Below are 21,963 nucleotides of genomic sequence, written 5' to 3'. Positions count from 1 at the left end.
GGAACAACGACGACGTTTCAGCTTGCTAAGTTATAATCACATTTTATGATGTCTCCCAGATTATCCACATTTTAGAAATTCCCCACACTCTTTGATAATCTGTAAATATGTGTTTGGTAATATATAAATGAAGTCTCTAGGTTTGCAGTTTTTATTCTATCAATAGCATTTGACATAGTTAATTGCCTCCTCCTTTTAAAAACACTTTTCTTCATTTTTAAGAAACTTTTTTTTTCCTTAGCTGGAATAGCTTTAAGCACTAAATGAAATATGGAGGAAAATATGGCACTATCATTTAGAAGGCAAGGAAACTAGACAAGGTTTATGTTGTACTTTGTTGGGAGGCTTCATAGCACAAGGAAGGTAAGAGAAATATATCAGTGCAGAATTCTTCTTAAGCTAGTCAAAGAATATCTCAGGTCATCATGTGAATCTCATGTGAATCTGCATCCCAACGATATGTCAGTTTGGGATTTAGATGACTGGAACCCAGAGTTTTCAAATAATGGTATGTTTTCCAAAGATACAGGGGAAATGTTATAAAACAGCTGTCTCTGTCTTTATTTGTCTCACATTCTCTAGCAAGATCTCTATTTTTACTGCAGGGTTGTTTGAAAGTGTGAAAAGTGCATTTTGATACTTTCTGGCATCTTAGTTTACTTATCTGAAAGTGTTCTATCATTTTTCTCCCTTAGGAAGAAAATAATGAGAAACAACTTTTTCATGCCAAGTATGGTGTAGAGTTAAAGAAATGTAGTCTTGCATTGATATTATGTTTTAAAGATTTGCTGAGACTCCCTGTTTTCTACAAGTTTCGGAAGTAGAGTTCCTTGAGAACATTAGTTCATAACATTACCTAGGTTTTTTTTTGTTTTTTGTGTTTTTTTTGGCTGTGTCACATGGTGTGTGGGATCTTAGTTCCCTGACCAGGGATTGAACCTGTGCCCCCTGCCCTGGAAGCACAGAGAAGATCTTAACCACTGGACCACTAGAGAAATGCCCATAATGTTACCTAAGTTTTAAAGAGCAGTTCCTTTACTCAGTGCTGACTTTACCCCTTTTGTGGGATGAAAGTTACCTGAAAGCGCTTTATCATCCACATTATTAACCAACACATCAAGGTGATCATCACCAGTTTAGCATATATAGCAGAGGATTTACTTAATCTGAGATTAACTTTTCTGCTTACTGTCTTTGGGATATGGTCATAATTACAGAAACCATCAATAAAAATTTTTGGAAGGAGGAGAGTTGTGATAGTATACTTATAAAAAACATCTGGAAGTTTATTACATTTATGGAAAAGGCTTTATCTGCTACAATTCCAAATAATTTTGTCATAGAGGTGGAGTGATAACGAGAAAAAAAGTACATAAAAAGATCTTGTTTCCAAAAATGGAGAAAAAACTAGGAATAAAACATCACTTAACCATCACCAAGCCAATTGGTCATAAGTATAATCATTCCCATTTGAAGAAGTTCATATTCATACCTAAAGAAAATTATAAGCACATGAGAAATGTTTTATCTTATGTAGATAAATGACTTAAAAGGAGTCCAGGTAAATGTAGCTTTCAATCAATTATATGCACAGGATATCAATTATATATTGGTTCCAGAGAAAACTGTATTTCTATTTTTTCTTTTTTATAATTAAATCTGTGTGCCAGTCATTAAAATTTTTAACTCTTAATTTTTTCAACATGTATTTATATACTGCCTCACATGCGTGTCTATGAGAAAGTGGTAGGAAGAAGTGCTCTACTGACTTTTGTGTAACAGAATGACCATTAATGATTGGTTATCTTCCAGATTGATTCAAGTTAAATAACAAGAGTTAACATTAACTAACAGAGATTAATTACATGTCAGAAGTCTCTTGACATAGTCCTGAGAAAAAGGGAAGTAATTTGATGATATGTAAACCCATGTTCCTTGGGAATAGTTATTTCTCATTTTCTCAGGATACAGAATAAGAGAAAGACTGATAAAATCTCAATACCCAGTATCATTAGCATAGGTCTTGGGGTTTGTATATGGATGTCATATACTTTCTTATCCTTTGGAGCTATGCTGATATTGTTTTCCTTTGCCTGAAACACTTTAGTCAGTGCCTTCCTCTTTCCTACCTCACCTATCTAATTTCTATGTATTGTAAGCGTCTCAGCTTAGACTCATTTTCTCAGGAAATCTTCTGTTTTAGGGTTCTCTAGACAAAAAGAACCAATAAGATATGGATATATAAAATACATATTCATAATAATTTATATAAATTAATATGATTTATAATAAATATATAATATATTTAATAATGTGTATTCATTCATACATACATACATATGCACACACATATAAATTGTAAGGAATTGGCTCTCATGATTTCGAAGGCTGGGAAACCCAAAATCTGCAGTGTGGGCAGACAGGCTCAAGCCCCAAGAGAGTAGACTATTCAGTTCTACTCCAAAGGCCAGCAGACAAGGGCCAGATGAGGTCTGAAGTCAGACTGCTGGAGAATTCCCTCTTGCCCAGAGAGCTTGGTCTCCTCATTCTATGCAGACCTTCAATATATTAGTGAAGCACACCCACATTAAGGAGGGCAATCTGCTTTACCCAAAGTTGGCCAATTTAAATGTTAATCTTATCCACAAATACCTTCCAAGCTGACACATAAAGTTCACCATCACACCTTGCCTCTTTTAACCATAATCCAAGTTTGGATTTAGAGCCCTGGATGCCTGAATTAATATTGTCAGTGCAGTGTAACTTTTTTTTGGAGAAAGCTCAGAAATAATTTATTTTATAAAATTAAGAAATTGCAGCATTTCTGGTTTGCAGTTACACTAAACATTCTAGATGTGATCTGACCACCATTTGCAAAAAGATTATTCTCTTCTGTGGTCTAGCTGCTATACTTCTGTTTGTATGACCCAGGATTTCATTTATTTTACTCTATTAAAAAAAAATATAGAATCCCTTAGAAGAAATGGAGTAGCCCTCATAGTCAAGAAAACAGTCCAAAATGCAGTACTTGGATACAATCTCATAAACGACAGAATGGTCTTAGTTCATTTCCAGAGCAAACCATTCAATATCACAGTAATCCAAGTCCATGCCCCAACCACTAATGTCAAAAAAAGCTGAAGGCGAATGGTTCCATAAAGATCTACAAGACCTTCTAGAACTAACACCAAAAAAGGATGTCCTTTTCATCGTAGGGGACTGGCTTGCAAAAGTAGAGAGTCAAGAGATAACCTGTAGTAACAGGCAAGTTTGGCCTTGGAGTACAAAATGAAGCAGGACAAATGCTAACAGAGTTTTGCCAAGAAAATGCACTCACTAGTCATGCAGACATCCTCTACCAACAACACGAGGCAACTCTACTCATGGACATCACCAGATGATTAATACTGAAATCAGATATTATATTCTTTGCAGCCAAAGATGGAGAAGCTCTATACAGTCAGCAAAAACAAAACCTGGAGCTGACTGTAACTCAGATCATGAACTTCTTATTGCAAAATTCAGGCTTAAAGAAGGTAGGGAAAACTACAAGGCCATTCAGTTATGATCTAAATCAAATCCTTTAATGTTATGCACTGGAAGTGACAAGTAGATTAGCTCTGGTAAAGTCCCTGAAGAACTATGGATGAAGGTTTATAACATTGTACAGGAGGCAGTGATCAAAACCATCCCCAAGAAATGCAAGAATGCAAAGTGGTTGTCTGAGGAGGCCTCACAAATAGCTGAGAAAAGAAGCAGAAGGCAAAGGAGAAGGGGAAATACATACTCAACTGAATGCAAAATTTCAGAGAAGGAGAGATAAGAAAACCTTAAGTGAACAATGCAAAGAAATAAAGGGAAACAATAGAATGGGAAAGACTAGAGATATCTTCAAGAAAACTGAAGATACCAAGGGAACATTTCATGCAAAGATGGGCTCAATAAAGGACAGTAATGGCAGTGACCTAACAGAAGCAGAAGATATTAAGAAGAGGTGGCAAGAATACTCAGAAGAACTGTACAAAAAAGATCTTAATGACCCAGATAACCATGATGGTGTGATCACTCACCTAGAGTCAGACAACCTGGAGTGTGAAGTCAAATAGGCCTTAGGAAGCATTACTACAAACAAAGCTAGTGAAGGTGATGGAATTCCAGCTGAGCTCTTTAAAATCTTAAAAGATGCTGCTGTTAAAGTGCTGCACTCAATATGTCAGCAAATTTGGAGAACTCAGCAGCAGCCACAGGACTGGGAAAGGTCAATTTTCATTCCAGTCCCAAAGAAGGACAATGCCAAAGCATGGTCAAATTATACAATTGCACTCATTTCACATGCTAGCAAGATTATGCTCAAAATTCTCCAAGCTAGACGTTAGTCCGTGAACTGAGAACTTCCAGATGTATAAGCTGGATTTAGAAAATGAAGAGGAACCAGAGATCAAACTGCCAACATCCACTGGATCAAAGGCAACGCAAGAGAATTAAAAAAAAAAAAAATCTGTTTCATTGACTACACTAAAGCCTTTGACCATGTGGATCACAACAAACTATGCAAGATTCTTAAAGAGATGGGGTTAGCAGACCACCTTACCTGTCTCCTGAGAAACCTGTATGCAGGACTAGAAGCAACAGAACCAGACATGAAACAACAGACTGGTTCAAAATTGGGAAAGGAGTGCATCAAGGCTGTATATTGTCACCCTGCTTATTAACTTATATGCAGAGTACGTCATGCGAAATGCTGGGCTGGATGACTCACAATCTGGAATCAAGATTGCTGAGAGAAATATCAATAACCTCAGACATTCAAGTAACATCACTCTAATAGCACAAACCAAAGAGGAACTAAAGAGCCTCTTGATGAAGATGAAAGAAGAAAGTGAAAAAGCTGGCTTAAAACTCAACATTTAAAAAACTAAGATCATGGCATTCAGTCGCATCACTTCATGGCAAATAGAAGGGGGAAAAGTGGAAGCAGTGACAGATTTTATTTTCTTGGGATTCAAAATCCTCTGAACAATGACTGCAGCCATGAAATTAAAAGACGCTTGATCCTTGGAAGAAAAGCTATGACAAACCTAGACAGCATATTAAAAATCAGAGCCATCACTTTGCCAACCAAGATCTTTATAGTCAAAGCTATCGTTTTTTCCAGTAGTCATGTACAGATCTGAGAGTAGGACCATAAAGAAGGCTGAGTGCCAAAGAATTAATGCTTTCCAACTGGGGTGCTAGAGAAGACTCTTGAACATCCCTTGGACTGCAAAGATATCAAACCAGTCAGTCCTAAAAGAAATCAACCTTGAACATTCATTGGAAGGACTGATGCTGAAGCTGAAGCTCCAGTACTCTGGCCACCTGATGTGAATAGCTGACTCATTGGAAAAGACCCTGATGCTAGAAAAGACAAGAGGGCAAGAGGAGAAGAGGGCAACTGAGGATTAGATGGTTAGATGGCATCACTGACTCAATGGACATGAGTTTGAGCAAACTCCGGGAAATAGTGAAGGACAAGGAAGCCTGGCTTGCTGCAGTTCATGGGGTCACAAAGAATCAGACGTGACTGAGCAACTGGACAACCCTATTTTTATCACTCTTTGGATTCGTTATAAAACCACTAAATCTTAGGCCAGTTTACTTCCTCCTCTTCTGATCCTATATTATAGTAATTGATAGCTTTTAACATAAAGTGTGTATTTTCAGATTATAATTTCTGGTTTAATATGTTAATAGCTATTTAGTCCATCTGATTGATCTTAGAATCATAAACCTGAGAGGAAAAGTAAACATTTCATAACTGAAACCTGAAATCTAAAATAAATGTTATAGAGATTTATCAGATCAGCTAATTTGTGTCAGAACTAGGTCAAGCATTCATGTTTCCTGATGTCTAGTCTAGTGATCTTTGGCTCAAGAGACAACAAGTACTTGTTACATCTCCAGGTAGTGTGTTAGATGCCATATTTTGGCTAAAATTATTTTAGAATATATAATAACTTTATAACATGTTACTGCCCATTTTATAGAAGAAAAAAGATTGAGATATCAGATACTATCCAAATAGTAAGCCTATATCTTTGTATAATTCAAAATTTAATAGTTTTGTTATATCTTTGTACCTTATTATTGGTAAAGCAGCTAAAGGTAGAGATATTGCTTGACTGTCTACCAGTAGGAGCTGTTTGTTCCTCTAATATTCATCTTTGAGTTATCATTGATTTAGCCATTATCTAACCAATTGTAGATTTACCTAATTGAATTACTTTCATTCCCTTCCCTGTCCCTTCTTTTTTAGTAATGAAGTGGAGTTATTTTAATGTGAGTGGAAAGGAAACATAACTTACTATAAACTTGTCCTTTGCCTTGACTTTTTGTTGTTTTTACATCAAATATTGACAAGTCAAACTGTGAAGAAATAAGGAGAATCTAGTTTTTACATTTATTATTATTTCTTAAATACTCCAAATGGCAGTAAAATAACTTTCATTTGAATCAGTACCCTCAGTTGCTCCTCCCACCTTCCAGAATAAGTGCATTTTGCTAAAACATATTGGAAGACTCAGAGTTGAATCTCAGCAAATGTTCATTCCATTCTCTTTGATAATATACAGTGTCCCCATGATATAAATGTTATGGTGAAAAGTGAAAGTGTTAGTCGCTCAGTCATGTTCAATTCTTTGTGACTCCATGGACCATAGCCTGCCGAGCTCCTCTGTCCATGGAATTCTCCAGGCAAGAATGTTGGAGTGGGTTGCCATTTCCTTCTCCAGAAAGTTATGATAATTTTGGTTAAAAGAAAATCAGTGTTATTTATTTATTTTTTTAATTTGCATTTAATAACTGTAAACAGTATGAATCACAGCTTAAAGTGTTTGCTTTGCTGCTGACTAATACCTGGGCAATTGTAGTATTGAAAGTTAACACTCACCTTTGAGACCTTGGATCTGAAAAGTCAAAACTGTGCCTTTCTGTTAAACATGTTTTGGTTCAGTCATTGACAGCAGATAATCAAATGCCTTGTGGTGGTGTTATGGCAGATGGAATTTAGATCCTTTCCCTAAGCCGGGGGTGGGGGGAGGGACAGTGGAAGGGAAAGGGTTGATCGATATGCCTCTCTTTGCCTGATTCCTGATAAACAAGACTTATATGAAGAGCAGGGTGCCAGCCATCCACCTTCAGAACCAAATGAAAACTTTGGGCCCCATCTCAACTCAGCCTTGCAATTGACAGCAGCTAAAGACTAGCTTTGTCTTTAAAAACCTGGGCTTCCCAGGTGGTGCAGTGATGAAGAATCTGCCTGCCAATGCGGGAGACACACACAAGAGACCTGGGTTCAGTCCCTGGGTTGGAAAGATCCCCTGGAGTAGGAAATGTCAACCCACTCCAGTATTCTTGCCTGCAAAATTCCATGGATAGAGGAGCCTGGCGGGCTACAGTCCAGGAGGTCTCAAAGAATCAGACATGGAGCATACACACACAATCTTTCAAAAGATTTTTAAGCACCTGAGAAGATTTTCTAATGCATGTTTCAACATATTATTTCAAAGGTTAAGAAGAATTCATTATGTCATACTTGCTAATAACCTAGAAGGGTGGGAATGGCAGGAGGTGTGAGGGAGATTCAAGAGGGAGGGGATATATATGTACACCTATGGTTAATTAATGTTGATGAATGACAAAAACCAAACCAATACTGTAAAGCCATCATCAATCAATTAAAGAAAATAAACATTTTGAAAAATTGTAAGTTTGTTCCTTAAATCACTTTCAAGGAAATAAACAAACCAGGAATGAATGTTTTCACTGTGGCCTGCCTATTGTGGTGACTGGAACAGGGCACCTATCTGATAATGAAACTGGGAAACCCCTTTCATTTCTGGAAGTTCCTGTTGGGAGTGTAGAGTTTTATGAGCAATTTGTAACATTAGTTACTTGCGCAGTATGTTGGATTTTACTGCCAGCTCTTTGTTTAAAAAGGGTGTGAGAGGTTTGAGCTAACAGGAATGTGAAGTCAAAGTTAAATATGGCGTCATTGTACCACCTGTCACATGAATAGACCCGGATTCAAAAGCAAATATGTTGTACTCTTAAATTTTTATCAACTCAGATAAGCCAGCTGTAAAATAATTAGTTTTCTCTCTTAACTTTCACATGATTTGGGGAAACTATTTCTTTTTCACTGTAGGAAAATGTTTAGAGGAGAAAACTCAGCTCCCAAAGTTGTATCCACAGGGTAATAGACATTTGAGGGAGGATTCTTTGGTCATTACAGGAGAGAGGGGTGCATAATCACAGAATATTTAAATCCCAGTACATGACTGAGTTGATTCTTCAGAATAATGTCCAGCTTGCTAATATTCAGGCCCCAGATCTCCTCTGTCTAGCTTCTCGATAGGTGTTTAGTTCTGCCACAGAACATTTCAAGATCTGTTTTGAATAAGTTCATCCAAATCTTATACAGAAAAGCATCTGTAGTCAATGTCGTTTTAAAGGATGTATTTAGTTACTATGCTATAGTTTCCTTCAGTAATATGTTTCCTCATATAAAGATCAGGAAAGCCTTAAGTTAACTTATAATCTATCTCTATAAGATCGGATTTCTCAGCCTGGGTACTGTTGACATTTTGAGCCTGACAGTTCTTTGTTGGCAGGGTGTGAGTGGGAGGGGATTGAAATTGGTGGACTTGCCTGTACATTGTAGACTGTTTAGCAATATCCCTGGCCTCTATTCACTAGATGCCAGTAGCTCCCCTGCCACCACGTGTGACAGCCAGAAATGTCTCCAGACAAGGCCAAGTGTCCCCCAAGGCAAAACTGCCCCTGGTTGAGTACCATTGCCCTAAGTCAAAGTAGAATTGTTAGAGAAAAGACTTTAGCAATTATCCAGCTTTGTATTTCCTCCTTTTCCAAGCAGCCGTGAATTACTGAAGATCTCATGACTCCTTAGTCACCAAGATGACTCAGGTTTCCTAACTTCTCAGTTTCTTTTCCTACCATGTCATGCTTTCCTAAGTTTGGCTTTAACATACTCTGATTCTGTACTTCTGGGCTTGTCCAACTATATGGGTTCGGTTAGGGCAGAGCCAACCATTTAGTAACTTACTTCATACTGTATACATAAAATCTGTAGTGATCCTTAAGTATTCACTTATACATATTGTTTTGGGTGGTTTTCCCAAAGTAACCCTGAGGTGAAGATTTATGTAAATGGTTTATCAGGAAATGTTCCCTGGGAAAGTCTGTAGGGCAGTGGGGACATGGACAGGGAAGAGAAGGAAACCAAGCAGGGATAAAATCGCAAACTACCAAGGAGGTAATTTTTAAGAAAATATTTGTTTGGAGTATAGTTGATTTACAATGTAGTATTAGTTTCAGATGTACAGCAAAGTGATTCAGTTACTCATATATTCATTCTTTTTTAAGATTCTTCTCACATGTAGGTTAGCACAGAATATTGGGTAGAGTTCCTCATGCTATACAATAGGTCCTTGTTGGTTGTCTATCGTAGGTTTAGTAGTGTGCCTGTATTCATCCCAAGCTCCTGATTTATTCCTCCCTGCCATGTTTCCCCTTTGGTAGCCTTAAGTTTGTTTTTTTTATAAGCCCAAGGAGGTAGTTTGTTCAGTCTCACAGAGAGCTCTGGAGATAGCATAGATCACATCTCAGAAGTATCCAAATCAGGTCCAAGAGAGGAGTATTTGTACTTCCCGGCCAATCAATCGTTGCTTAAGGCATTTAACCTTGGGCACCATTGACATTTGGGGGATAGTTCTTTTTTTGTCATTGCAGTGATCTGTCCTGTGCAGTGTAGGGTGTCCAGCAGCATCCCTAGCTTCTACTTGCTAGGGATTAGTAGCATTCCAACCCCCTTCCCTACCCAGTGAGGACACCAAAAACTGCCTCTAGACAGTTTGACCCCCTGGAGGTCAACATTACCCCCAGCTGAGGACCACTGGTTTAAAGGTTGCCCCTGAGGAGCTGTGAATTCCTGGAAACTTCAGGCTATCAAGCGAAGTGGTCTTTGGCAGCCTGAGAGCAGCACTCAGACAGAGACACAGGTGCTGGTTCTGGAAAGTGAAAGCCCCCTAAGAGCCAGCGTGCAGGAAAGGTTAATGAATCCCAGTGGGTAGGGGGACAGTGCTGACATCACCCACTACATGTGTATGAACTTATTAAATGTCTACTTTTTGGCTGTGTGAGCAGTAGGAGGCAATATAAAGGCTAAGTTTTTCTTGTGCTGGGTTGATTCAACCAAGTATGACATGTTATAATCAGCACCCATGCAGCAGTAATCAAGTCACCTTACCATTGCCACCATATACCAGACCTACTTCTCCAGCAGGGCTCCTCTTAATCTCTATATAGAATTGGTTTGATCAGAAACCTGATTTGAGAAAGTGTTTAATACCTTGGAACCATTCCTACAAAGCTAGAGTTTCTGGCTTTTGTTTTTTAGTACCTTAGAAAATTACTGTTTTTCTCATCTTGGACCTGTTCACCCCCCCTTCCCCGTCCCGGTCTGCCCTCCTATCCATCCTTTCATTTACTCAACAAGTGTTTATTGAGTGCCTAGTATTTGTCCTAGCATTTTGATAGGTGCGAGGAGTATAAACGGAGACAAACGAGATTTGGTCCCTGCATTCATGGAGCTTTCGGTCTTGTAGGGGAGAAAGATAAGAAATAAGGTGTGCACCCCAGTGTTCACCACAGCACTGTTTATAATAGCCAGGACATGGAAGCAACCTAGATGTCCATCAGCAGACAAATGGATAGGGAAGCTGTGGTACATATACACCATGGAATATTACTCAGCCTTTAAAAAGAATTCATTTGAATCAGTTCTAATGAGATGGATGAAACTAGAGCCCATTATACAGAGTGAAGTAAGCCAGAAAGATAAAGACCAATACAGTATACTAACGCATATATATGGAATTTCGAAAGATGGTAATGATGACCCTATATGCAAAATAGAAAAAGAGACACAGATGTTCAGAACAGACTTTTGGATTCTGTGGGAGAAGGTAAGGGTGGGATGTTTCGAGAGAACAGCATCGAAACATGTATATTATCTAGGGTGAAACAGATCACCAGCCCAGGCTGGATGCATGAGACAAGTGCACTGGGAAGACCCAGAGGGATCGGGTGGAGAGGGAGGCGGGAGGGGGGATCGGGATGGGGAACACATGTAAATCCATGGCTGATTCATGTCAATGTATGGCAAAAGCCACTACAATATTGTAAAGTAATTAGCCTCCAACTAATAAAAATAAATGGGAAAAAAAAAGAAATAAGGTGTGGTTCAAGGAACAAAATTGTCTGAAAATGGCCAGAGTTCTCACCCTGGGTTTCCTGAACAATGAGAGACTGAGGGGCTCCTTTTCCCCTCTGTAATAAGAGCTGTGCCTAGTTCTTATGGACTGGTGGCTTTGTCTTCTTAATAGAGGTGATTACAACTCAGAGGGAAGCTGGAATTCTTAGACAACTCCAGTAAGCAGCCTGCCAGCTGCCAAAGTCAGGCCACCAGGTGGTTTGCGCATTTCTCTTAAGTTAAGGCTCCATAAACAGGAACAACAGCAATGGGCTCATTGTCTTTCTGGGCTTCCCATGTGGCTCAGTGGTAAAGCATCCTCCTGCCAAGCAGGAGACGCAGGTTCTATCCCTGGGTTGGGAAGATCCCCTAGAGAAAAAAATGGTAACCCACTCCAGTATTCTTGCCTGGGAAAGCCCATGGACAAAGGAGCCTGGTGGGCTACAGTCAATATAGTCACAAAGAGTCAGACAGGACTTAGGACTTAGCGACCAAACAACAACAAAGTTGTCTTTCTAACTAGAGTCAAAGCCCAGGAGTACAGTGGTTTCTGTAGGGGGAGGGTGGGATACTATATATTTTCTTCTCTCATTAGTCTTGGCCTTTTGCCTCTAAGTTTTCTCTTTCCCCAATAAAGCCCATCTTTAACCCATGCTGTCTAATGTAGAATATATTTTAGAACTGACAAACATTAAACTGTTATAAAGTAAAACAGTAGATTTAAGAGAGATGCTGTATATGTTGGATTGTTAGAATGATTGAGAGGGCTATTTTAGAAAGTGACATTTGAGAGTTGGACACTGAGAAAGTAATCCTATGAGGACCTAGGGGAGGAGCCTCTAGGTGGAAGCAGAATAAGGAAAGTGCCAGAAATGAAGAGCTCCATGTGTTTGAGGAATTGAAAGAAAGTTAATTTGGCTATTTGGAGCATGATGACTGAGGTAAGGGAGAGTGAGCATATTGTGAAAAGAATTTGGAGAAATACAGTAGGGCCAGATCATAATAAATGGCCTCTTTGGCTGTAGTTAGGAATCCACATTTTATGGGAAACTACTGATTTAGGTTTTTAAAAGACAGCTGTTGTTTCCATATGAAGAATGGTTTAGAATAGGAGCGGTGAAATCAGGAAACCAAGGTAGCAGTGTGTTTGAGAGATGGTGAGAGCTTTGGGATACGGTGACAGCATTGTAAGTGGAAAGGAGTAGAGGGAGTTGAGGTCAATTTTGGAGGCACATCTGCTGGTCAAGGCAGCCAGCCAACTGGAGGAGTGATAGAGAAAAGCAAGGATGACTCCCAAGTTTTTGACTTTATGACTGGGTGGGTGATGATTTAGGGCTTCTCTGGTGGCTCAGATGATAAAAAATCTGCCTGCAATGAGGGAGACCAGGATTTGATTCCTTGGTAGGGAAGATCCCCTAGAGAAGGGAATGGCAACCTACTCTAGTATTCTTGCCTGGAGAATTCCATGGGCAGAGGAGCCTGGCAGACTACACAGTCTATGGAGTCGCAAAGAGTCGGACATGACTGAGCTACTAAGGAACACACACATGTGTGTACATGCACACACACACACAGACACAGGTATGATTTAGGGATGGTTGGAAGAAGGTTTGTTGGGGTGAGAGGACAGGATGAAGATTTCCATTTGATCATGTTAAGTTTGAAATGTGGGCCATCCAAATAGAGATTCAAGACAGCAGCTTATTACTAGTTAGAAGTTCAGAGACAGGGTCTAGGTTGGAAATGTTAATTTTCGGAGTCATTGGCATACATGTATAAAGCTGAGAGCCTGAATAGGCTTGCCAAGGAATGGGTCTAGACAGAGAGAGTACCAGGGACTGAGCACTGAAATTCTCCAACACAAAGAGTTTAGAGAAGTGAAGAGGAACTAGGAAAACATACTCAGATAATGAACAAAGTCCAGTGTTTTTGGTTAATAAAAGTCAAAACTGGGGTTTGGGAAGGGAAAGGAATAGTGTTAATTTTTGTTTCTTTTCAGGCTTGATACTGTAAGGAAATTTCAAACAAAGATCATGAACACATACTTGAGCAGTGGAGCTGAATGGCAGTGCTCAGTTATCTAGAGTCATCCAAATGATACAGAAAGTGATTTTTTTAATTTTTCAAGATTTTCACAGAAAAGAAAACACAAAAATCTGAGAATTCTCAGAAGCCTTCATGATGCCAAGAATATAGTTTCACATTTCTCCTATATACTCTTATACACATCCTTATTGTAACTGCATTGATACTGAATCATGTGACAGGAAGAATCATTAGAGTTTACATGCTGCCCTCTCTGCCCTTTATACTGCTGCTGCTGCTGCTAAGTCGCTTCAGTCATGTCCGACTCTGTGTGACCCCATAGACAGCAGCCCACCAGATTCCGCCGTCCCTGGGATTCTCCAGGCAAGAACACTGGAATGGGTTGCCATTGCCTTCTCCAGCCCTTTATACTAGCCCCCTTTATACTCAACCCCGTAGGTACATAACTCTTCACAAGAAGGCCTTCTTCCAACTTTTAGTTTAGGTATCATCTCAAAGAGGCAGTCCTTCAATAGTACATATCCCTTACCCCCATATTCTTTATCATAGCACCATACTACTCATGCTCTCTTACTAATCTTTTCAATCATTTACTCATTTTTGGCTTTATACCTCACTGGATTATAAATGCAAGGACATGTTAGTATTTCATTCCAACCTACACATATTTAACATTTTTTAATGAATGAGTAAATCAAGTAATTATTAAAATTTTTTGAAAATTAACACAAAGAGTTCTTTTTTCTCTCTCTTTATAAAAATGTCAGTGTCTTACCATAAATGATTTCATGATTACTTTTCAGTGTTATGTGCCAGTGCTTGCCCCACATCCAACTTTTCTCAATTTCTGTTTATTTCTTTGGTGTTATACTGCACCTGCCTACTCTTCAGTGCATTGCCATACCTGCTTTTCACTACCTATAGTTCTGTGCTACCCCCCCCCCCCACCTTTTAAAGCAATCTTGGTCTGCCCAAGGGACTTTTCAGGAGTCTTTTCCAACACCACAGTTCAAAGGCGACAATTCTTTGGCATTCTGCCTTCTTTACAGTCCAACTCTCACAACCATATGTGACCACTGGGAAGACCACAGCCTTGACTATATGGACCTTTGTTGGCAGAGTAATGTTTCTGTTTTCAACACACTGTCTAGGTTTGTCATAGCTTTCCTGCCAAGAAGCAATCGTCTTCTGATTTCATGGATGCAGTCACCATCCACAGTGATTTTAGAGCCCAAGAAGAGGAAATCTGCCACTACTTTCACCTTTTCCCCTTCTATTTGCCATGAAGTAATGGGGCCAGATGCCATGATCTTAGTTTATTTAATATTTAGTTTTAAGCCAGCTCTGTCACTTTCCTCCTTCACCTCCTCAAGAGACTCTTTAGTTCCTCTTTGCTTTCTGCCATTAGAGTGATATCATCCACATATCTGAGGTTGTTGATGTTTCTCCTCCCTATATTGATTCCAGCTTGTAACTCATCCAGCCTGCCATTTCTCATGATGTGCTCAACATATAAGTTAAACAAATAGGGTTACAGCTGACAGACCTATTGTACTCCTTTCTCAATCTTGAACCAATCAGTTGTTCCATGTAGGGAGGCATAATACTTTGGCACAAACAAAGGGATTTTCCCTGGAACTTCTCCACTTTCTGGATATCTGCCTGGGGTTTTCCACTTTCAAGGGTTTTTCAGCTGTGATTTTTCCAGTAAAATATTTTATTTGAATTATGTCTCTCACTCTGATCACAACAGTCTTAGTTATTTTAAAAATCTTAGCTAAAACATTCTGCCTTAGTTATGGTTTTGTCCTAGTGGTTTTATTTTTTATGACAATGGTCTGATCTGAATTTAAAATTTTCTGCCTGTAGTGGACATTGTCAGATGTGTTGGGCTGCTCAACACCCCCCTATTCCAGTGTTTAGGACATTATTACATAGAAGTCTTTTTGTGAAATGTAACCCAAAATGCCACATAGTTGCTATCTCAGCCTTCCTTGCAATTTTGTTCTTGTTTAGTTGCTAAATTATGTCAAGGTCTTTTGCAACCCACCCTCCTCTGTCCATGGGATTTTCCAGGAAAGGATACTAAACTGTGTTGCCATTTCCTTCTCCAGGGGATCTTCCTGACCCAGGGATCAAACCTTCATCTCCTGCATTGGCAGGTGGGTTCTTTATCACTGAGCCACCAAGAAAGACCTTAGTTTTACTGGGTGTGAGACTGAGATCCTCTTTGGGAACTCTTGTTTTGTTTGTTTTATTTTTAGTTGCTAAGTCATGTCTGACTCTTTTTGGACCCCATGTACTGTAGCCCACCAGGCTCCTCTGTCCATGGGATTTCCCAGGCAAGAATACTGGAGTGGGTTGCCAATTCCTTCTCTGGAAGATCTTCCTGATCCAGGGATTGAACATGTTTCTTCGGAATTGGCAGGTGGATTCTTTACCACTGAGCCATACTTCCCAGGCAGATGACCTAGGTTTGGTCAATCAGGGGTGCCCACACAGATTTTGATCCAGAGTTTATGACAAAAAGAAGCAGGAGCAGTAGATAATTCCAGCAACATCCTGTCTGCAGAGGTGGTATCTGACATTTGGTCATTGGAGGTCATGTGGCGAGCTGTAGGCTTTCAGTGTTTTGGTTGCAGCAGCAAAATGTGCTCATGGACTGTACTATCATATAATACTTGGCTGTGGTCTTGGCTCCTGTGAGTCTTCCCAGCAATTGTGTGGGCCACACAATATCCTTTCAGATGACTCCTAAATTAAAAATCAAAATTAGTTGCACTGAAAGTGAAAGAGGAGAGTGAAAAAGTTGGCTTAAAGCTCAACATTCAGAAAACTAAGATCATGGCATCTGGTCCCATCACTTCATGGGAAATAGATGGGGAGACAGTGGAAACAGTGTCAGACTTTATTTTTTGGGGCTCCAAAATCACTGCAGATGGTGATTGCAGCCATGAAATTAAAAGATGCTTACTCCTTGGAAGGAAAGTTATGACCAACCTAGGTAGCTATTAAAAAGCAGAGACATTACTTTGACAACAAAGGTCCATCTAGTCAAGGCTATGGTTTTTCCAGTGGTCATGTATGGATGTGAGAGTTGGACTGTGAAGAAAGCTGAGCACTGGAAAATTGATGCTTTTGAACTGTGGTGTTGGAGAAGACTCTTGACAGTCCCTTGGACTGCAAGGAGATCCAACCAGTCCATCCTAAGGGAGATCAGTCCCAGATGTTCATTGGACGGACTGATGCTGAAGCTGAAACTCCAATACTTTGGCCACCTCATGTGAAGAGTTGACTCATTGGAGAAGACCCTGATGCTGGGAGGGATTGGGGGCAGGAGGAGAAGAGGACGACAGATGGCTGGATGGCATCACCGACTCAATGGACATGAGTTTGAGTAAACTCCGGCAGTTTGTGATGGACAGGGAGGCATGGCATGCTGAGATTCATGGGGTCGCAAAGAGTCGGACACGACTGAGCGACTGAACTGAACTGAAGAACACTACCTTTTATTTTTGTTCGATGCAGGATACAGGATGCTCGGGGCTGGTGCCCTGGGATGACCCAGAGGGATGGGATGGGGAGGGAGGTGGGAGGGGGGTTCAGGATGGGGAACACATGTACACCCATGGCAGATTCAAGTCAATGTATGGCAAAACTAATACAATGTTGTAAAGTAAAATAAATAAATTTTTTAAAAAAATAAATAAAACAGCACCAATATGATAACTTAAAAAAAATAAAATAAAAGAAGGAGATTAAAACAACATTTGCAGATCCAGAAATCAATTGAAAGATTAAGCGATAGAATACTTCAGTGAGGTCACTGAGACAAAAGGTACAGAAACAGAACTTCATATATTCAATTAACAGCTAGTTAGAAGAAGTGATGAAGAAATTACCACTTTGCATAATTTAGAAAAAGATTAAAATAAAGGGATAGATTTAACATGAAATATGCAGAATTCACGTGAAGAAAATGGTAAAGCACTGTGAAAAAAGAAGACCTAAAGAAATGTAAAAGTATTGCCACATTTAGATAGGAAAATTCAGTGTCATCATTATGTTGATTCTCCTAAAGTTAACGTGACTGATCCAAGCAGCGTGTTTTTGTTGTTGTTTGTTTGGAACTGGACAAGTTTATTCTAAAAAATAATGTGGAAAAATGAAGAAGTAACAATTACCAGGAAAGTTCTGAAAAGAGAAGATTAATGAAAGGGCATTAACTATACTAAATATAAAAATTTATCTGCAGTAATGAAAACAATGAGATACTGGTACTTTTGTGAATCAACAATCCAAAGGAAACCCAGAAATGGACCCAAAATAGACTCAACAGTTAAATGAAGGTCTTATTTCAAAACAGTGGAGAAGAAAAGGGTTATTCAGTAGATAGTGCTGGGACAACTGAGTAACCATCTAAAAAAATTGGATCTCTACTTCACAGATTGCACCAAAATAACTTCCAGATGAATCAAAGAAGTCACGTTAAAAAATGAAACCATAAATTACCACAGAATGATAGAGAAAATCCTTTTATTTTAAAAATCATGTTACCATAAAAAAGTCAAAAGACAAAGGACAGATAGAGGAAATTCTTTATAATTCACTCATAGACAAAGAGCTCATTTCCTTCACATATAAGAATGCTTCAAATCAATAAGAAAGATCAACATTCAAGATAAACGGGCAAAACCTCTAAAAAAAAGAGGGTATATACTATAAGCAATGCAAATACTGTGACAATATGATATTTTCCATGACATAATAGCTTCAATAGGTGAGGATGTGGAGACACTGGCCCTCACATGCTCTTGGTAGCAGTGTGCCTTAATTTCCACATCATCAGTGATGGGAGATTTGGTAATAGTAAAATTTTAAAAGCACTTTTTCTTTAAGCCAACAATTTCATTCCCAGAAATTTATCTTATATTTACAAATGTGTGAAATGACATGTTGATGAGAGTATTCTTTATAACAGAAAAAGATTGGAAACAACAGCAATGTCTGTCCTAGGTTATATAAATTATGGTTATATAAATTATAGCACATAATTGTATATAAATTATGGCTGGTTGTATAAATTATGGTACATCCACACAATGGGGTAAGAGGCAACCACTAACAAGGAATGGGGCAGCTATAAGGAAAAAGCTTTAAGAGGCATTGTTAGATTCAAAAGTATAGAACATAACAGCATGTAAAGTAAGCTACTTTAAAAGGAAAAGCAAAAGTGTATATGAACACACACTCATATAATGTGTAAGATAAATAGTATCATTACCCCTATTTTTCAGAGATGGAAACTGAGGGCTAGTGGGATAAGTAACCCTTTCAAAATAGCACAGTTAACAAAGACTATAGGATTAAGAGTCCAGGAAATCTAACTGCAGAGTCCTTGCTCCAATCTATATTGTCTCCACTGGGGAGGAAAATTATATGTATAGCTATATATGTGTGTGTCTTTATGTGTATTTATTTTAATACATTATACGTTGCCTTCTTTTATTTGAAGATATACAAATATGTAGTAACAAAGTAGCACCAAAGAAATAATGATGAAAAGCTATAGTTTCAGGTTCCATTCAGTTTTTACCTTAGTCCCCTTCTCCAGAGACATCTTTCCTAAAGGTTTCTGTGTTCTTTCAGTGATTGCCCCCATAGCTTTATAAAATATGATGATTCCTCTATTTTTGATTTGTAAACCTATGCTTTTTCAATAAGTTCAGTTTAAATGTCAGAAACCAGTCAGTGACATTTATTATTATTGTATCAGAGTTCAGCCCAAGAAGCAAAACCAGAAGATTATCTGTCTGTCTATGTATCTAGCTATGTATATATAGAGAGAGACATATACCTGAATATGTGCACACACATACTAGTTTATTATGATGAAGTGATTTATGCAATGTGGGGGCTGGCCAAGCAAGCCTGAAGTCTGTAGGGCAGGCGATCACAAAGAGAAGATCACAAGCAGCCTGGAACCCGGGAGCACCAGCTGAAACTTGAAGCCTCTGAATTGCTTTGTCAATCCAGGATATTCTCCTGTTTTGTTAGTCAGCTGGTTAGGGTCTTTGACTGCCCCTGCAAAATCCCTTTACAGCAGTACCTAGATTAGTGGTTAATTGGATAACTGGAAGAAGTTCCATGGATTACAAAATGGCTGCTGCTTTCCATTTGTCCTGCAGCTCATGAGAAAATAGCCCTTGTAGCCCAACCTAACTAGAAACATGCTAGAAAGAGAATTCTGGGGAATGTAGCCAAGTTGACACACCACAAAAGCATCACAGTCCTTGTCAACTTGGCTGTCATACATATCTGCTTAAATCATACTTAATGTCCAAATAAAGACAGTAAAGCAGTCACATTTCTGCCTTACATGCTACAGTTCTGCCCTGCGCAATTGAAATAGGCTAACCTTTTTCCCAGAAGATGGCAGAGTCCTTCAGTGATAGTACTCTTTTCCTTTGCTATCCTGTAATTTAAGTACTGAGATGTAAATTTAACTATAATTAATCACATGCTAGATGATAAGGGGATGAGAGAGGGAAAGCCACAAAAATATTTGTATATATCCAAATAATATATATATGAAAGTGAAAGTTGCTTAGTCATGTCTGACTCTTTGTGACCCCATGGACTGTACAGTCCATGGAATTCTCCAGGCCAGAATACTGGAGTGGGTAGCTGTTCCCTTCTCCAGGGGATCTTCCCAACCCAGGGACTGAACCCAGGTCTCCCACACTGCAAACAGATGCTTTACCAGCTGAGCCACCAGGGCAACCCATATGTATGTATATACACATGTTTATAGTAGAATTAGGAGGAAATACTCATGACTATTATTGTTTTTATTTATTTAACTAGTCATATGGTTGTTGTTGATATTTGTAACTGTCTTCTTCTAATCATTCCTTATTTCCTTTGCCCTTAGAAGCATCTTAGCTGACTATGGTTTTTTGCCTTGTGGGGTGAGCCCCATCTTCATTCCTCAAGGATCTGGCCCATTAGCTGTGCTGCCTGAATTGGGTTGTTGTAGTTTTCCATTGACTCTAATTACAGACATGATAGTGTTAAAAGATGCCCTGGAAGAGTCTCCTGTAAGCCATACATACCCCCTGCTTACTCACCTTTTGTAGGACCAAACTGCTTTCTGCTTGGTAGTCAAAATCAATCACCCTGACCTGTAGAATTACGTCCTTCTTAATCTGTTGATTCAGAGGCAGAATAGCCTAGAGTGGCTGGGTAATAGTCTCTATTTGCAGGTCAATGAAATCCTTGTTGTGACCTGTACTAACTCCCCACTTCTGTGTAGCAAGGCACCACAGACTTAGTGGCCTAAAACAACACACATTTATTACTTCACAGTTTTTGGTGGGTGAGGAGCCCAAACACAAGTTAACTGGTTTTTTGTTTAGAATCTCAGGGCTTCAATCAAGGTGTTGGCTGGGCTGATGTTTCATCTGGAGACTCAACTGGTAAAGAATTCACGTCTTAGCTCAGATTGTTGGCAGAATGTCTCTCCTTTTGGCTGTGTAATTGAGGGCCCTTGCTTCTGACTACCTGGGACCACCCTTAGCTCCTAGGGAATGCCTGCAGTTCCCTGCTGCATGGCCCAACTCCATAAGCAACTCCCAACATGACCATTTACTCCTTTAAAGCCAGAAGGAGGATCCCTTCAGCAAAATCAGCCTTCTTATGTGTAATATAATGAACCATCATCACAGGAGTGGCCTACAATTCATTACCTGTGTTATAAGATATGACCTAATCAGAGGAGCGACATCTCATCGCCTTTGCCATATCCTGTGGGTGAGAAGCAAGTCACAGATCCTACCTACACTCAGGGAGAGGGGATTATACAAAAACATGAATCTGTGTGGGTCACCTTAGGTTATGTCAGTCACAATGGTTGGGCAAATACTGTTCATTTCCAAGGGCCTGGGTTCAGTGGGTCTAATGTCATAATCTCTAGACCATCAAAAACAATGGATGGATGTTAACTAAACTTATTGTGGTGGTCATTCCCCCACACATTATACACAAATATCAAATTTTTGTCTTGTACACCTGAAACTAATATAATGTTATATGTCAACTATATCTAAATTTTAATAAAGAATGTACCTAGTATCAAAAGCAAGGTTGTTTTATTTTTGCTACCTTCCATCAATTGACAGAATGAAAACCACAATCACAGAAAACTAACCAAACTAATCACATGGACCACAGCCCTATTTAACTCAATGAAACTACAAGTCATGCCATGCAGGGCCACACAAGATGGACAGGTCATGGTGGAGAGTTCTAACAAAATGTGGTCCACTGGAGAAGGGAATGGCAAACACTTCTGTATTTTTGCCTTGAGAATCCCATGAACAGTATGAAAAGGCAAAAAAATAATAATAATAACATTGAAAGATGAACTCCCCCGGCCAGTAGGTGCCCAATATGCTACTGGAGAAGAGCAAAGAAATAGCTCCAGAATGAATGAAGACGCTGAGCCAAAATGGAAATGATTCCCAGTTGTGGATGTATCTGGTGCTGAAAGTAAAGTCTGATACTGTAAAGAACAATATTGCATAGGAACCTGGAAAGTTAGGTCC

Source organism: Muntiacus reevesi, chromosome 15 (genome assembly GCF_963930625.1).
Source record: "Muntiacus reevesi chromosome 15, mMunRee1.1, whole genome shotgun sequence".
NCBI lineage: Eukaryota > Metazoa > Chordata > Mammalia > Artiodactyla > Cervidae > Muntiacus > Muntiacus reevesi.
The sequence above is the reverse complement of the archived record's forward strand: the minus strand, read 5'-3'. Positions refer to the sequence as shown.